The 17,439-nt window shown below is 43.3% G+C and overlaps 1 protein-coding gene across 10 annotated transcripts in view; it reads left to right on the top strand.

Annotated features, from left to right (window-relative positions):
- Positions 1–17,439, top strand: part of LOC140898275 (uncharacterized) — a 2,445,793-nt gene that overhangs the window by 485,537 nt on the left and 1,942,817 nt on the right. The window contains exon 1 of one of the 10 annotated variants that reach the window (XM_078848802.1): positions 5,856–6,130. The exons of the other annotated variants lie outside the window; for them this stretch is intronic. The gene's annotated coding sequence lies outside the window, so the exon portion shown is untranslated. Of the gene's footprint in view, positions 1–5,855; positions 6,131–17,439 lie in introns of those variants that run through there. 10 annotated transcript variants of the gene reach the window in all.

Below are 17,439 nucleotides of genomic sequence, written 5' to 3'. Positions count from 1 at the left end.
GATACCAATCTTTATTTGTCGCCGACACATGGTGGTCGCTGCTGATAGTTATACACTTGCTGACTGCAAATCCTGGTCAGGAATCATCAAAATTTTAATGCAAAGCAGCAAGTTAACAAAGCATGGCAGAGTGCTTTGTAGAAATACACATTACTGGTGTTCATTATCAAAATGTTGTCTCAAAGCCTCCCTGATTCCAACAGCCTCCCATTATGTTCCTCTAGTAGTCCTGGTATCTGGCTGCTTAAAATAAGCCACCAGGTGATCCGCTTCCGTGCTCCACACTGTGGGAAACATTTATCATAGAATCATAGAATATCAGGGTTGGAAGGGATCCCAGAAGGTCATCTAGTCCAACCCCCTGCTCGAAGCAGGACCAATTCCCAGTTAAATCATCCCAGCCAGGGCTTTGTCAAGCCTGACCTTAAAAACCTCTAAGGAAGGAGATCCTACCACCTCCCTAGGTAACGCATTCCAGTGTTTCACCACCCTCTTAGTGAAAAAGTTTTTCCTAATATCCAATCTAAACCTCCCCCACTCCCCCATTTCACCCTTAGCCTCACAGCTATTATAGAGCATGCCCCCAGCTGCTATCACCATGGGAATAGTTTCCTCATTTAGGTCTAGCATTCCATAAAGGCAGCACCAGCATGCTTTTAATCTGCCAAAGGCACATTGTACAGTCATTCTGCACCTGCTCAACCTATTGTTGAAGCACTCCTTGCTGCTGTGCAGATTTCCCATCTAAGGTTTCATGAGCCATTGGAATAAAGGGTACACTGGGTCTCCCAGGATTGCTATTGGCATTTCACCATCCCCCACTGGAATCTTCTGCTCTGGAAAGAAAGTCCCTGCTTGCAGATTTCTGTACAGGCCAGTGTTCCTAAAGATGCATGCATCATGCACCTTCCTTGACCATCCCAGTTTGATGTTGATGAAATGCCCATGGATATCCACATGTATAGTATGTATATATACACAGGTTTGGGCTTCAACCCTCTCATCTCTATTGAGCATCACCAGGGTGGAGGGATCCGGGTGGTTTGTCAGTCATCTGGGTGGTACCCAGAGCCCAAGGTGCTAGGGAGCGATCTCAGTGGGCAACATTTACCATCAATCTATGAAGCAAAATCCCTGGGGCATAACGGCCTGTTTGAAACAGAAAATTCTGTTATTATGAGAGAACATTCAAACTGTTGGATCAGTAATACCTTTCTCAATCAAGAAAAGGAATCAACAATTTACGTAGCAGGTCAATTACCAGTCAAACCCCACACTGAAATTACCACCACCAGAAACAAAACAAAATACAGGAAACAAAGAACTGAAGAATCCGTGGTGCACATTTTACAATCTACATACAAGCAAAGAAAATGGCAGAGTGGTATCTTCACAGGGTCACAGTTCAGGCAGTCTGATTACCTGAATTTTGAATATTCAGTGTACCAGAGTTTTGAGTTTCATGTAAATTTAATCTAACTCTGAATGTCCTGAAACTCTTACTCCCCCACCCAAAAAGCAAACAAACAAAAATCCTCTCCCATAATTTTGAGAATAAATATTCACCCAAATCACAGAACCATAAAACCAGTGCTTAATGTGTGCCAGGGCTTGGCAGGGCTGAGCCCCGGCACCTCTAGGCTTGACGGTTCATAGTCCTCTGGCCTCGCTGCATCAGTTATGAAAGTAAAAAAATTGCTTGAGCCCCAGCAGCTCTTTCATTACAGATTAAGCACTGCATAGAAACAGCTTATTCCTGCACACCTATCTTCCTCTCAATGATTTCTAGAATGTAGTAATTCTGATGCTGTGGTTTGTTTGCTATCTTTTCACTGTATGAAATGTCATGCAAATTGTGTGGTGCTCTTTCTGTTGACATTCCATGGAACTTGGGCTCATCGCTCACTTTGCTTTTGTCTACTCACAAAAGTTGCACTGACTATCTATTCAGTTACTGATAATACCTCTTGTCTGAACACTCTTATTTCAGTTTCAGAGTGGCCTATATATTTAGTTTAAGTCAGTTCTTGATGGACTTATGCTAATGAATATAGGTCACTATTAAGCTGACTTACACAAGTTTCACAAAACCAGAGCACAAGCCACATATGGAGAATGCTGTAGGCATGTCTGAAATGCCCACCCTGCCTCGGCGACCTAAACATTGAAAACACAAGAACAGCAAGTGAAGACTGATTAATTTGCTTCACTTAATGTTTGGATTAATTGTGATAATGATTCATCCAAATATTGTGGGGAACTAGTGAGTTGCAAAAATATTCTAATTAATTTGGCAATTCCTGAATGTCGCTGAACACTGCAGGCCAAAATATTTGCAGACATAACTCCACTGAAGTCAATGTGGTCTTATGAGCAGAGAATTTGCCCCTGAGCTCTATGAACCTCTGAATGCCAATGAATCAAACTAGTCCTGTTCATTCACAGATAAATCAGTGCTAAAGCTGTGTTGCCTAGAGTCATTTTTAAAATCAGTATCTGGACTTTTATGTAGTGTAGATGAGGCCATGCTTCCACTCTTATTGCACACATACAATAGAAAAAAAATAGTTTTGTCCCTGCTTCCAAACTAATGCAAGTCCTGGGAGTTTTATTTCTCAGGTTCCTTTTTCCAAGATAAAATTCCACCAACAAGGGGTGAAGGCGGCCCAGAGGTAGACCCCCTATTCCATGGGTTCATCAAGGCTGTTCCGATGTTGGACTCTCAGGCTGTCAAGCCTTTCCGGTTGTGCAGGAACGGACCAAATGGCGAACGATCGCTATGGCCTACTGTCTGGGTAAGCATTGAAGAAGGTTCCTTTTCCCTGGGGTGAATCCCTGGATGATGGCTTTGAGTGTGATCCTGGTGGTTTTGTTTGTTTCTATTGGCCTTGCTTCTTTGTCTACTTAAAATAAAAGGTAAAAGTCAGTGGCAAATGTAATGTATTTAGCATGAAATTGTCTTCTAATAAATGAAAAAGGTGAAGAATGAAATTCTACCCTGGGCCAAGCCCCCGTCCCCAGCAGCACAGGGAAAGAAATGTTACAAATGTTCCCCTTTGCTTCAGGGGGCAGTGATCTGCATAAGCCCTTTACCAGGCAGAGAGAACGTCTCCCCAGTACTGCCTCAAGCTGACTGGAGCACTTGGGAAAGGGTGTGTGTGAGATCAAACCACTGTCCACTCCTCACTCTTTCAGTCCACTTCCCCCCAACCTGTGCAGTTATTCTCCCCTCAGTCCTGATGGACTTTAGGAATTTCATTTATTGCTAAAAAGAAATTGGGATGACACTAAGCTTGATAAATTTCACCCCAACAATTAGTATGAAAAAAATATACACAGTAGAAAATAGGGGTCTGAATAAACATGGGCTCTCAGCCTTAACCTCAGTTCTGACAATAGTGAGAAACAACAGGTAAGAGATGGAGGAAGGAAAACCTTTTTCTCTTGGTGTTGTGAAAGTGAAATCCATCAAAGACTCATGAATTATATAATCAGTGTTCATCTTTCACAAAACGAAACCTTATGTTTCTAATAATAATTTATATTTATTTTTGTTTCTTTTTTAGGGAAACATGATACAGAAATTGGTAAGTGTTATGCTTTTTCCTCCAACAAATAAAAGTTGTGTACAAATTTGTCTCCTGATAAGGGTGTTTGATTATTTATTTATGTACTTTTTTGAGTGAAGTTTTTTAACCAGAAGAAGATTAAAGCCCTGATACTGCATTAACATCAGTTAGCTATTGACTTCAGTGAGTCTAGGATCAAGCACTGAATGCACAAGTCATATCACTAAAACAATACGGTAACTCTTCACTTAATGTTGTTCTGTTAACATTGTTTCGTTGCTGATCTATTAGGGAACAAGCTCGTTTAAAGTTGCAAAATGCTCCCTTATAAGTCGTTTGGCAGCTGCCTGCTTTGTCCACTGCTTGCAGGATTCTCCAGAAGAGCAGCCCCTCCTTGTGGGGATTAGAACCAAGGGGGGCTCACAGCCCCCCCCCCATCAGCTCCCCTAAATTCTCTGTAAGGTATGTGGCTCAGCAGCTGCCCAGCAGCATTTCAGGTGGCCCTCCCCACACTGCCCTGCTGCTCCTGCCCTGCCTTCTGCCTTGGAGCTGCTCTCAGGAGTTTCCTGCTTGATGGGGAAGTGGGGGAGAGGGGTGCTGATATCAGGATGTCCCCCTGCTCCTGCCCCCCCTCGCTCCATACCCCCTCTCCACAAAGCAGAGGAGGGAGACTGGGCTCAGGGACAGAAAGGAGGGAGCTTCCTGGAAGCTGTTGCTTCCTGTCTGAACTGGGGGACCTGCTTAAAAGGGCAACATACCTGAACTGGGCTCAGCATACTTAAAGGGGCAATGCACGTCTCTCTCACTCATGCATGCACCCCCCAGCACTTTGGAAAGTCAGCACCTGTGCAGCTGTGCATGTGCTGTCAGGAGGAGGGAGTGGTGCACTCCAGCTGGATAGCGTGGGCTCATCATCATGTTCAGTTTTTGCAGGGAAGTGTTTGCAGCTACTGCCCTGCATCTATTGTGTTTCCTCCCTTCTGCCTCAGTCCATGCTGCCTTGTAGAGTGTAAGGCTACATTAACAACAGCCTATTAACCCTTGAGGGCTCAGCTGAGTGCTAGTTCATCATTTAGCAGCAAGGCATTCCCTGGGAAATATTCCACCCTCCTATTCCACCACCTCAACCAAGCTTCACAATCATTTATTGCTGTGTACAATATTAAACTGTTCATTTAAAATTGTTTAAAATTTATACTGTATATGTATATAATGTCTTTTGTCTGGTGAAAAAAATTTCCCTGAAACCTAACTCCCCCTATTTACATTAATTCTTATGGGGAAATTGGATTTGCTTAATATCATTTTGCATAAATTCACATTTTTCAGGAACATAATTACAGTGTTAGGTGACGAGTTACTGTAATGCTGATAATTTGAGGTCCAGCAATTCCACTTTTTGCACCACCAGAACTCCCAACAAAGCCAATGAGAATATGTGAGATACGAGGAAGCAGAACTGGGCTCTAATGGCTAGATTTTTAAAGATGCCCCTCTTTCCTTTGATAGCGTATATGGAGTGTGGGTGGGTGTGTGCAGACTCAGATTTCATATCACAATCAGAGCTCTGAGACACTTCTCAAACTAACCCCCCCACTCTCCTCATATCAGACTCAGAGATCTCCCAAGGTGCTCCACCTAATTCATCCACCACTCAACACAGGTGTACCTAACACAGTGAAGGCCGTTGGAGTGTATGCAGAAAATTCATCGTAAGTATTGCCAGCTCCAGTGGAGCAGAGTCAACTCTGCATTAACTCTGTATGTCCTGGTTTTCAGAAGTCTGAGTTTTGATGAACTTAGAGACACCTGGTGGGTAAGGTAATATCTTTTATTGGACCAACTTCTGTTGGTGAAAGAGACACATTTTCAAGCTACACAGAGCTCTTCTTCAGGTCTTTATGGCTCAAAAACTTGTCTTTATTACCAATAGAACTTGGTCCAATAGAGAGATTACCTCATCCACTTTGTCTGTCTAATATCCTGTGACCAACATGGCTACAACAACATTGCAAACGACTTTTGATGCACTTGATGTTCTGGAAGGGTATGAGCTTCTTTGGGAAACCTTAACTCTATGATAACAAAGGTGGGTTTTTTCCCCCCATTCCATTTATTGTAGTTCACAAAAAAGCAGGAAGAGTCTCTTTGAAATCATTAATGGATTCAGGTAACTTGGGCCACCTGGATGCTTGACTCTGCCTGTGCATTTGCTTCCAGCTCAGCAGGACTGTGGAGTTGTTTCTTTAATCTATCTAATCGCCCCTTGTGACAGGATGTGAAATTACTGCAACTTTCCAGTTACCGTTTTACTTTCTCTTTCAAACTCTGCAAATGCTGCGAGAGGAGGAAAGCACATTTATTGGTCTGGAACACAAACACATTTATTTAAACAAGTGTAAGGAAAAGCAATGAGAAAACTCTGTAGCTATTTTATTACCAGAATTAGCTGTAAAATTTGATAAACTGGACTACTGACTCAAAACGCAATTATCTCAACAAAACCAGTGACGTCTGACCACGTCCTGAAGATTGCTCCTTCTGAGAAGTTTTACAATCAGGTAGGTTAATTTTGCTTCAGAATGACTCTTTGTAACCAACTCCTAATATACACTGCTTGTTGCTTGGACAATTTGAAGATTAAATAATCCTCTGATAATTTGTTTCACTCTTTATTAACACTACAATACATGTACATTCAAATTGATTAACATTCAAATGCATTGCTCATTTTCGTAGCAGTGTACCATGAGATTTGTACAGCAGGTTGAATTAATAATTTGTTTATTTTGCTATTTTGTTTTATTGAAGAACCCTGGGCCTCATTCTGTTCTCAGTGATGTCAGGGAAAAGATTTGTAAAAAAATAACTTCCAGTATTTAGAATACAGGAAGAAAGTTACTGCGCCAAATCCAGTGGTTATCAGTCTATTTTTCTGCCTGTTGTCATTTCAGTTTTCTAGAGCTGACTGTGGGGCTGAATCCTTTTGCTTCTGATACTTTCAAGGGAAAAAAGGAAAATTATTTCCAGAATCAATCAAAATAGAAAATTGCATCCTTTTCTCCTGATTAAATCATGGGAATTAAGCATGTGTCTTAAGTTTGATCCTGTGTTTGAGAGTGTTGCTGAATAGGGGATTTCATAATATAATAAAAAAGAGGCAAATTTATATATTGTGTGACAGATAAGCTCCTTTTGTGTGAAAATCCATTGGAGGTGAGATTTCATAAAGAAATCCATAGAAGTAAAGCTAGTTGGGAAAAATGGAATTATTATTGTGAAAATGTATTTTAAAATTATTTCTATTTTATTTGAAATATTTTATGGATTTTTCAATTTTTAATCAAATATTATTAAAACAAAATTTTGTTTTTAGTTTTTCTTTTTCTTCAACTATCATTTCCCCCTCTGTGTTTCTTTTTAGATGTGAAATATTTTTTTCATTTAGCATAATTTCATTGAAATGATCAGAAAAATCATTTTGAATATTTTCCTAAAAATCATGTGAAAAATCATTTTTGTTGAACTTTTTTTGTCCAGCTACAGTATTGTCAGCTCACATAATATTCTTGTGAGTTTGGGGATTTTATTTTGTCTCACAATATTTGGTGATTTTTCTGAAGCCTGGCATCTCTAGTTTTGAGATTGTGCAAATTTCAGATTTCATTTAAAGTAGAATTACATTTCTAGCCCTCGTGGTTCCAGAGAAAAGACTATGGCCTGAGTGCTCCCTGAGGGATCAAAATGTATCAAATGAAAATTAAATTGAAAATTATGACAACATATGTTATGGCCTAAACTCGATCTCTAATCTACTAAAAGCATTTAAATTAGATATACATAAAATAATATTCAAGCAGTACACATGTCCCGGAGAAGTTTTAAAGAAAGGCAAACCACTGAACTGGTGGAAGTCACAGGCTAGGAACCTGGAACCAGAGTTTGTTGAAATGCTAAACCGGCTTTAGAGAGCAGTGTTCTCTTATGCAGGTGAAGAGAGAATATTTTCTTCTTTAGAGTTTATTCAACTAGTTTAGTTCAATGACTAGTTCATTGAAAGTTGAGAAACTGATTGAGAATTGAAAAAGCAGGAAAGCTGGTAACATTACAGCCCTGGAGGCTTTTGTGAAAACAATACCATTAGGATTCTGATCCTGCAGTCAGCCCCCTGTGCTGGTGTGGAGAGTCACGGGGGCTTCATATGGGCATTAGCATCTGCCTGTGATGATGAGCTTGCAGGAGCTGGGGCTATATGTCTAAGGAGTGAAGTGAAATTCACATGCTAAAAACAGGTTTCGGAGTAGCAGCCGTGTTTGTATCCGTAAAAAGAAAAGGAGGACTTGTGGCACCTTAGAGACTAACAAATTTATTAGAGCATAAGCTTTCGTGATCTACATCCGATGAAATGAGCTATAGCTCACGAAAGCTTATGCTCTAATAAATTTGTTAGTCTCTAAGGTCCCACAAGTCCTCCTTTTCTTTTTACATGCTAAAAACTTACTTAAACTGGAATCAGTGTTTTAAAAGTCTGATGCTCATTGACACTAAGGCTGCTTTGGAAATGACCGTTGTTCCCAGAATGTCATAAGTCCTGAGCTGTCTCCCTGTTTCCATTCCTCATTTATTTTAAGAAATTCAATAATATTTTTAGAATATTTCTTTCAGGAGCAGCCAAGAAACCTAGCTTGGCTCTGAACAAATTACAGCTCCCCCGTCCCCCTATCTCTGTGGGGATTTCATTTCCCCTACTTGACTAATTGTCCTTAATGCTATGTTTATGTCATGGAGGTCACAGAAGTCAAGGAATCCTCTGTGACCTTTTCTGCTTCAGGCCCTGGGGCCAAGGGACTAGAGCTGGCAGCCAGCAGGGCCCTGGCAAGGTTCCAGCGATGCACATGCATGACAGCCTTGCACACGGGGAGGGGCAGGGGGAACCCCCGCAGCTCCCAGCCACCATGGTGGCAGGAGAAACCATGAAGCTGCGGCAGCAAAAGTCACAGACAGGTCACGGCTTCCATGAATTTTAGTTTGTTATACCAATAAAATAAAAACCAGCAGGATCTTATTAAAGAGAAAAAGGCAAAATACCACATTTATTGTGAATACAGAAAGAATCATAGTAAGCAGTTAGTTATAGCTATAACATTCCATTCAGTCTCATATTTATTCACACATTCATTCATACAAACACACACACACAGGTTCTGCAAGGTTGTTATCATAGTTACCAGCCTTAGAGTTGCTCATGCCAAGCCACTGGCCAGGTGGCCTGGACATGAGGAGGGAGCAGGGCCTTGTCAGATGCTCATCTGATGCTCCTGGAAGTTGGTTTGCAGAATCAGACCCCAAAGTTCTCACTTTTTAGAGTCTATTTTTATAGGAATTTCTTCCTATGCCAGTCTATGGGAATTGCTTCATCATGCTGTTGCTGAATCAATCAGCAGATAGCACATTCCTGATGGCTCCAAGATGTTATCTTGTTCTTTGGTTCTCCCATTCTTGAGGCTGTTGGGTGGATTCCAGTCTGCCCTCCGGAGGGTCCTCTGGTTATTTCCACTTGACGCCTTCTTCAGCCGATGGACACTGGATTCTTAGGCTGGCACCTCCCTGATCATTCAGTTATTATCCACACCAAGCATCCATCCACATACATCCTCTATCCCTATTTTAATGACAATTGTTAATACAACAAAAGGGCGGGGAGTCTCTGGGTGCTGTTTCTGTTGTTAGAGTATTGTTTTGAGTCTCTCTCTCTGTGAATTGCTTTGAGAACAGACTCTGTCTTAGAATGTACTAACACAGTTAGCAGCTTGCAAGTTTCACACATAGAGGGAGAGAAACAGTACCAAAAACCAAGAGACCTCTTAATTAGTAATACCCTGGAATTTGAACTATGGGGAATCAAACTCATTTGTGATTTTAATACAGAACTTCTTTAATATGATCCAACAAGTTTATTACACATCTTAGCCTTAATTATTCTACCTCCTTTTTGTTAAGTCATCTTTGGGGCTGTTACATATAACTGTACTAACCCCACCGTGAATTTACATTGAACGAGAATTAGTACTCTCTCTCCCCTTTTCATGCATTGTAGGCATAGGCACCGACTCCACCGGTGCTCCGGGGCTGGAGCACCCACAGGGAAAAATTAGTGAGCACTCTGCACCCACTGGCAGCCAAGCTCCCCTCACCCCCCATCCCACCTCAACTCCTTCACCCCCACAAACAAGCCATGTCTCCACTCCTCTGCCTACCTCCCAGTGCTGTTTGGCAGCACTTAGGACTTTCCAGGAGGGAGCAGGGAGGAGCGGGGACACGGTGGGCTCAGGGGAGGAGGCAGAGAAGAGGGGGGGCAGGGGCTGGGTCTTCTGGGAAGGGGGTGGAATGGAACGGGGATTTTGGGAAAGGGATGGGATGGGGGTGGGGTGAGGGCTGTGCAGAGGCAGGGCCAGGGGCGGGGGTGGGGTCAACCACCCACCGGGAACAGTGAAAGTCTGCGCCTATGATTGTAGGTTCAAATTATTATAGATTTATTGGCTCATGAGCTCCTACAAGAGTTGCTGCAGAACAAGCCTGGTCAAATGTAGTTAGAAAGTTCTGCTTCCATTCTTCCTTCCATGTAGAAGCGGTTCTATGGTGTAATCCTGTATTTTAGATCAATGGCAAAACTTTGATGTGGAGGGATTGGATGGAGAGAGGAATTATGACTGTGTCTTGGCTAATTGACAGTAATCAGTTTAAACCATTTGTAGACCTACAGTAACAATTTGCCTTGCCCTGTTCTGGAACATTTAAATAACAGTTAAAACATTGGTTTACCAATGTATTTGGATTGGATGTATTGGGAGCTCCAGAACCTCCAGAACGTTTATTATTTTGTAGGAAACTTCCTGGATTTATTCAGCCAGCGGTTTTATCCTTTTACGGTTTTCTGGCCTAAAAAGCTCAGTCAAAGACTGATAACTCAAGAGCTGCTTGGAATAGAGATTTGGATACACAGATATCTCCGACGCAATGGAATACAATTGTATCTACTGTTAAAGAAAGCAACTGCAGACCACCTTTCAAATAAACTGGTCCCCACATAGGCTAATGGTAGAGGGCTTCCTAAATGTTGATCACTATTAGAAATTTAACTGTCTTGGTGCTACAATAGCTCATATGCTTTGGGAAATTCTGGGATGAGGTGGGTAAAAGGACCAAATTGATATTGGATGCTAAGTTGGAGCCCTCCCTCTTATGTTTTATTCTTGGACATAACCTCCATGTATCAGGAATATTTGGTAAGAAGGGGGTGTGGTTCCAGTGTGCAGCTTTGGTTACTGGAAAATTAGTCCTGCAAAAATGGACAACTCAGTCCACACCAAACATTTATGCCCAGCTCAGTGATATGGCTGAGCTCACACCTAATGAATGACCAGCATTCTGTACAGGGGGAAGGCCTGAAAAATTCAAAGACATTTGGGCTCACTTTTTAGAGGTCTATATTAATGTAGACCCTTAACGTAGGTAAGTTGCTTCTCCTCCCCTCCCTTTAGTCTAACCCTCTTTACTTACTTTGTGTGTTATGATAAATCTGGTATTTTGATATATTTGCACTATTTGGAAAGAAAGAAAGAAAGAAAGAAAGAAAGAAAGAAAGAAAGAAAGAAAGACCGGAAAACATAAACTGATCAATGCCAATGCAATTTTGCAAGCACCAAGTGTTCAAAAATCATGAGATTAACTAAAGGAAACATGAGATTTATTTTCTAAAAAAATACATTTTGGACTTTTTGGTTTTCTGAGCACTGAGATTTTCTTCTAGTCGTGTTCTCAAGTTTTTCTACTTCACCACAAGAGCAAGAAACTGACTGTTGTTAGAATGAGAGCTGAGATTCTCCTCTCACCATAGGATTGCAAGAGCTGGGGCATTAAGAGAAATGCCAGCTATTGAAAGAGTCAGGGTGAAATCAGGAAAGTTGGAGACAACCCAATGTGATTTGTTAGTGCTTTGATGTGGGAAGGAAATGCCTCCACTTCTAGCTACTGCAGGTGCTTCTCCGGCTCTCATCCCTGCACTATCTGAGCACCTCCCAAGCTTTGATACGTTCAGTCTCACAACACCTCTGGAAGGTGGGGAAGGGTTTTTATTCCTACTTTAGAAGAGGAAAAGTCAGGCACAGGCAGAAGAAATGACTTGTCTGAGTTCACACAGAGCAGGAATTAAGCCTGGGTCTCTCAGGTTAACCAACACCTGAACTACTGGACTATCATTTTCTCTGCAGCAGGAGCCGCGTAAAAGAGGATGCATGCACAGATGCACACGCACACGCACACACTAAGTCAGTAAAGTCTTTCTAAGATCATCTCACTGACCCTAGCCCTGCTCACTAGGCCAGTCCTGTGCAGAGTCAGGAGATAATGGTGGACAGGAATTGAGTATATGTCATAGGGGTGAAAATGTGTCATTTTTCAGGCCTGCTCGAAGAGGTTCAGGCTGCCTCTGAATGCACGCTTTCTGTGCTCAGCTTTTTAACCCAGCTGCCCACAGCCCCTCCTTTCTCCAGGTCTGTTTGCATTTCTTAGATAAGCTTCTTCCCCTGCAGGAATTCACTTGCTGGCTGTTGGCTGCTGGCACTTCCCTTCCATCTCACTGATCAGCTTGTTAAGATGGGAAATTTCTTTGGAAAATTTGGTGGCATTTTCACCTCATTTCTTCACAGTCTCCCTTTCCAGTTTCCCCAGTCCGGCTAGCAGAAATTAGAATCATAGAATCATAGAAATCCTAGAACGGGAAGGGACCTTGAGAGGTCATCTAGTCCAGTCCCCTGCACTCAAGGCAAGACTAAATATTATCTAGACCATCCCTGACAGATGTTTGTCCAACCTGTTCTTAAAAATCCCCAATGATGGAGATTCCACCACCTCCCTAGGCAATTTATTCCAGTGCTTAACCACTGTCATAAATATAAAGGGAAGGGTAACCACCTGTCTGTATACAGTGCTATAAAATCCCTCCTGGCCAGAGGCAAAACCCTTTCACCTGTAAAGGGTTGAGAAGCTAAGGTACCCTCGCTGGCACCTGACCCAAAATGACCAATGAGAGGACAAGATACTTTCAAATCTGGAGGGGGGGACAAAGGGATTGGTCTGTCTGTGTGATGCTTTTGCTGGGAACAGACCAGGAATGCAAGCCTTACAACTCCTGTAAAGTTAGTAAGTAATCTAGCTAGAAAATGCGTTAGATTTTCTTTTGTTTAATGGCCTGTAAAATAAGCTGTGATGGCAGGAATGTGTATTCCTCTTTTTGTATCTTTTTGTAACTTAAGGTTTTGCCTAGAGGGATTCTCTATGTTTTGAATCTGATTGCCCTGTAAGGTATTTACCATCCTGATTTTACACAGGTGATTCTTTTACCTTTTCTTTAATCAGAATTCTTCTTTTAAGAACCTGATTGATTTTTCATTGTTCTTAAGATCCAAGGGTTTGGGTCTGTGTTCACCTGTACCAGTTGGTGAGGATTCTTATCAAGCCTTTCCCAGGAAACAGGGTGTAGAGCTTGGGGGGGGGGATATTCTGGGGGAAGATGACTCCAAGAGGTCTCTTTCCCTGTTCTTTGTTTAAAACGCTTGGTGGTGGCAGCATACTGTTCAAGGACAAGGCAAACCTTGTACCTTGGGGAAGATTTTAACCTAAGCTGGTAAGAATAGGCTTAGGGGGTCTTTCATGCAAGTCTCCACATCTGTACCCTAGAGTTCAGAGTGGGGGAGGAACCTTGACAACCACTCTGACAGTTAGGAAGTTTTTCCTAATGTCCAACCTAAACCGCCCTTGCTGCAATTTAAGCCCATTGCTTCTTGTCTTATCCTCAGAGGTTAAGGAGAACAATTTTTCTCCCTCCTCCTCGTAACAACCTTATATCTTGAAGGCTGTTATCATGCCCCCCCTCAGTCTTCTCTTCTCCAGACTAAACAAACCCAATTTTTTTCAATCCTCCCTCATAGGTCACATTTTCTAGCCCTTTAATCATTTTTGTTGCTCTTCTCCGGACTTTCTCCAATTTGTCCACATCTTTCCGGAAATGTGGCGCTCAAAACTGGACACAATACTCCAGCTGAGGCCTAATCAGCACAGAGTAGAGCGGAAGAATTACTTCTCATGTCTGCACATCTACCAATGTGATAGCAATTCCCCTCTGCCATGTACATTGGCCAAACTGGACAGTCTCTATGTAAAAGAATAAATGGACACAAATCAGACGTCAAGAATTACAACATTCAAAAACCAGTCGGAGAACACTTCAATCTCTTTGGTCACTCGATTACAAACCTAAAAGTGGCAATTCTTCAACAAAAAAACTTCAAAAACAGACTCCAAGAAGAGACTGCTGAATTGGAATTAATTTGCAAACTGGATACAATTAACTTAGGCTTGAATAAAGACTGGGAGTGGATGGGTCATTACACAAAGTAAAACTATTTCCCCATGTTCCCCCCTACCCCCCGTTCCTCAGATGTTCTTGTAAACTGCTGAAAATGGCTCACCTTGATTATCACTACAAAAGTCCCCCCCCCACTCTCCTGTTGGTAATAGCTCACCTTACCTGATCACTCTCGTTACAGAGCGTATGGTAACACCCATTGTTTCATGTTCTCTGTATATATCTCCCCACTATATTTTCCACTGAATGCATCCAATGAAGTAAGCTATAGCTCACGAAAGCTTATGCTCAAATAAATTTTTTAGTTTCTAAGGTGCCACAAGTCCTCCTTTTTTTTTTTGCATGTCTTGCTTACAACATTCCTGCTAATACATCCCAGAATGATGTTTGTTTTTTTTGCAACAGCGTTACAGTGTTGACTCATATTTAGCTTGCAATCCACTATGACCCCCAATCCCTTTCCGCAATACTCCTTCCTAGGCAGTCATTTCCCATTTTGTATGCGTGCAATGATTGTTCCTTCCTAAGTGTAGTATTTTGCATTTGTCCTTATTGAATTTCATCTGATTTACTTCAGACCTTTCTCCAGTTTGTCCAAATCATTTTGAATTTTAATCCTATTCTCCAAAGCACTTTCAATCCTTCTTCTTCCTCTGAAACTGATCCAGTCACTCATGTTGAAAAACAATCTCATGCCTGTCAGCTTCTGTCTTTTCATCATTGGACCTCAAGTATTTTACAATGGACATAAATTTCACTATCCCCATTTTACAGATAGAGAAACTGAGGCACAGAGAGGTGAAAACCCAGATCACTAAGGGACTTAGGTGCCTAAAGCCCAGATTTAGGTGCCTAACTCCCAGAATTAGGTGCCAGTGAAATCCAGACAACCCCTGCTTAGCTGCCACCTACCCCTCTAGGCACATGAAACTCACTCAATGCCAACATGGCATCTAAGTTTCTGCTTCTGGGCATGAGCACTGCTGCCTCACTCTAGGCATCCAGTCACCTAACTCATGTCTAAGCACCAGTGGGACCCTTAAACCAGAAGACAGGCAGTGGGACACCTGTGGGGCCTGATCCGTTATATGTGTTCTGAGCATACTGGAATGGGACTCATGCAAAATCCAGAGGCAGATCCTTTATAACTTTTAGACTAGTGGGAGTGGGAGATTTAGGTTCAATTACACTCTGCTTGGTGGGGAGAAAGGGTCTCCTACTGAGTGCAAGTGACTCCTTAGGTCAGGGGTGGGCAAACTTTTTGGCCCAAGGGCCACATCAGGGTTGTGAAACTGTACGGAGGGCCTCCCCAAACAGCCTGGGCCCTGCCCCCTATCCGCCCCCTTCCACTTCCCGCCCCCTGACTGCCCCCCTCAGAATTCCACTTAGAATCCCCGACCCATCCAACCCCCCCTGTTCCTTGTCCCCTGACCGCCCCCTGGGACCCCTGCCCCTATCCAACCACCCCCGCCCCCCCGCGCTCCCTGCCCCCTTACCATGCTGCTCAGAGCGGCAGGACTGGCAGCTGTGCCGCCACCATGGCCGGAGTGCCTGCGGGGGAGGGGGGGCAGCAGGGGAAGGGTCGGGGGCTAGCCTCCCTGGCCGGGAGCTCAAGGGCCGGGCAGGACGGTTCCTTGAGGACGGGCAGGCCGGATGTGGCCCGCGGGTCATAGTTTGTTCACATCTGCCTTAGATGAAAGCCCCAAGCACTGAGCTATAGAATGTTCTGATGAGAGGTTCCCTTAGTCTCTCCTGGTGAAGCTGTTCCACTGTGAATAAATAATGAAAAGTCACTGAGCCAGAGCAAGAAAGTGAAGAAAGCAACAATGACTCTGTACCCTGGTGGTCAGGGCACTGGCAGATAGAAGATGCAGGGTGCAGAACTCTGTTCCAGTGACTATAGGTCTCAGAGTGGCAGCTGTGTTAGTCTGTATCAGCAAAAAGAACGAGGAGTCCTTGTGGCACCTTAGCGACTAACAAATTTATTTGGGCATAAGCTTCCGTGGGCTAAAACCCACTTCATGGGATGCATGCAGTGGAAAATACAGTAGGAAGATATATCTATACACAGAGAACATGAAACAATGGGTGTTGCGATGAAGTGGGTTTTAGCCCATGGAAGCTTATGCTCAAATAAATTTGTTAGTCTCTAAGGTGCCACAAGGACTCCTCATTCTTTTTATTTGATTATAGTTCTTTTCCTGCAGAAGTGAGCATTCATTGCTCCCCATATGAATTCATCACTTGACCTTCCCTGGGAACACGCCCTGGGCTCAGGGGATGGACAAACCAGGAACTCAGTCAGCATTGAAGCCATAGGATCATAAAGAATAAACTTGCACTATAGGATGGTGTGGGTGTAAAATCTGTCACTGAATGAGACCTCCCTTAGAAGCTGACTGCATCATTACAGACAGAGAAGGGCAGCCTTGTCTAGACATGGGGCTCAACCCTGCCTTTGGGAACTCTGGGGGAAGGGTGGGAGTGCTGAGATGGAGTGCCCCAAGAGTCGGTCCTGGGGCTGGTTTTGTTCAATATCTTCATTAATGATCTGGAGGATGGTGTGGAGTGCACCCTCAGCAAGTTTGCAGACAACACTAAACTGGGAGGAGTGGTAGATATGCTGGAGGGTAGGGATAGGATACAGAGGGACCTAGGCAAATTAGAGGATTGGACCGCTTGCAGAGGCAATAAAGTCGTTGTTTCAAGATTATGCATTCTTTATTAATTCATCACACAAATAGGGGGATAACTTCCAAGGTAGCCCAGGAGGGGTGGGGCAGAAGGGAAGGCAAGGCCACACTGCACTTCAAAACTTATTGAATGCCAGCCTTCTGTTGCTTGGGCAGTCCTCTGGGGTGGAGTGGTTGGGTGCCCGGAGCCATCCCCCGCGTTCTTGGGCGTCTGGGTGAGGAGGCGATGGAACTTGGGGAGAAGGGCGGGCAGTTACACAGGGGCTGCAGCGGCCATCTGTGCTCCTGCTGCCTTTCCTGCAGCTCCATCAGACACCGGAGCATATCAGTTTGATCCCCCAGTAGCCTCTGCATTGCATCCTGCCTTCTCTCATCACGCTGCCGCCACCTCTCATTTTGCTCATCCCTCCTGTCCTTGCGTTCATTTTCTGCTTTCCTGGACTCTGCCATTGTTTGCCTCCATGCATTCTGCTGAGCTCTTTCAGTGCGGGAGGACTGCATGAGCTCAGAGAACATTTCATCGCGAGTGCGTTTTTTCACCTTCTTATCTGCGCTAGCCTCTGAGATGGAGATGATAGGGGGAGCATTGAAACATTTGCAGCTGTGGGAGGAAAAAAAGGGAGATTAGTATTTAAAAAGACACATTTTAGAGAAGAATGGGTAGACTCTTTCACGGTGAACCAAGCTGTTAACATTACATAGCACATGTGCTTTCGGTACAAGGTTGCATTTTGCCTCTTATATTGAGGGT

This window comes from Lepidochelys kempii, chromosome 14, assembly GCF_965140285.1.
Source record: "Lepidochelys kempii isolate rLepKem1 chromosome 14, rLepKem1.hap1, whole genome shotgun sequence".
Classification (NCBI taxonomy): domain Eukaryota; kingdom Metazoa; phylum Chordata; order Testudines; family Cheloniidae; genus Lepidochelys; species Lepidochelys kempii.
Note: the sequence above shows the minus strand (reverse complement) of the source record. Positions and strands in the feature narration are given on the sequence as shown.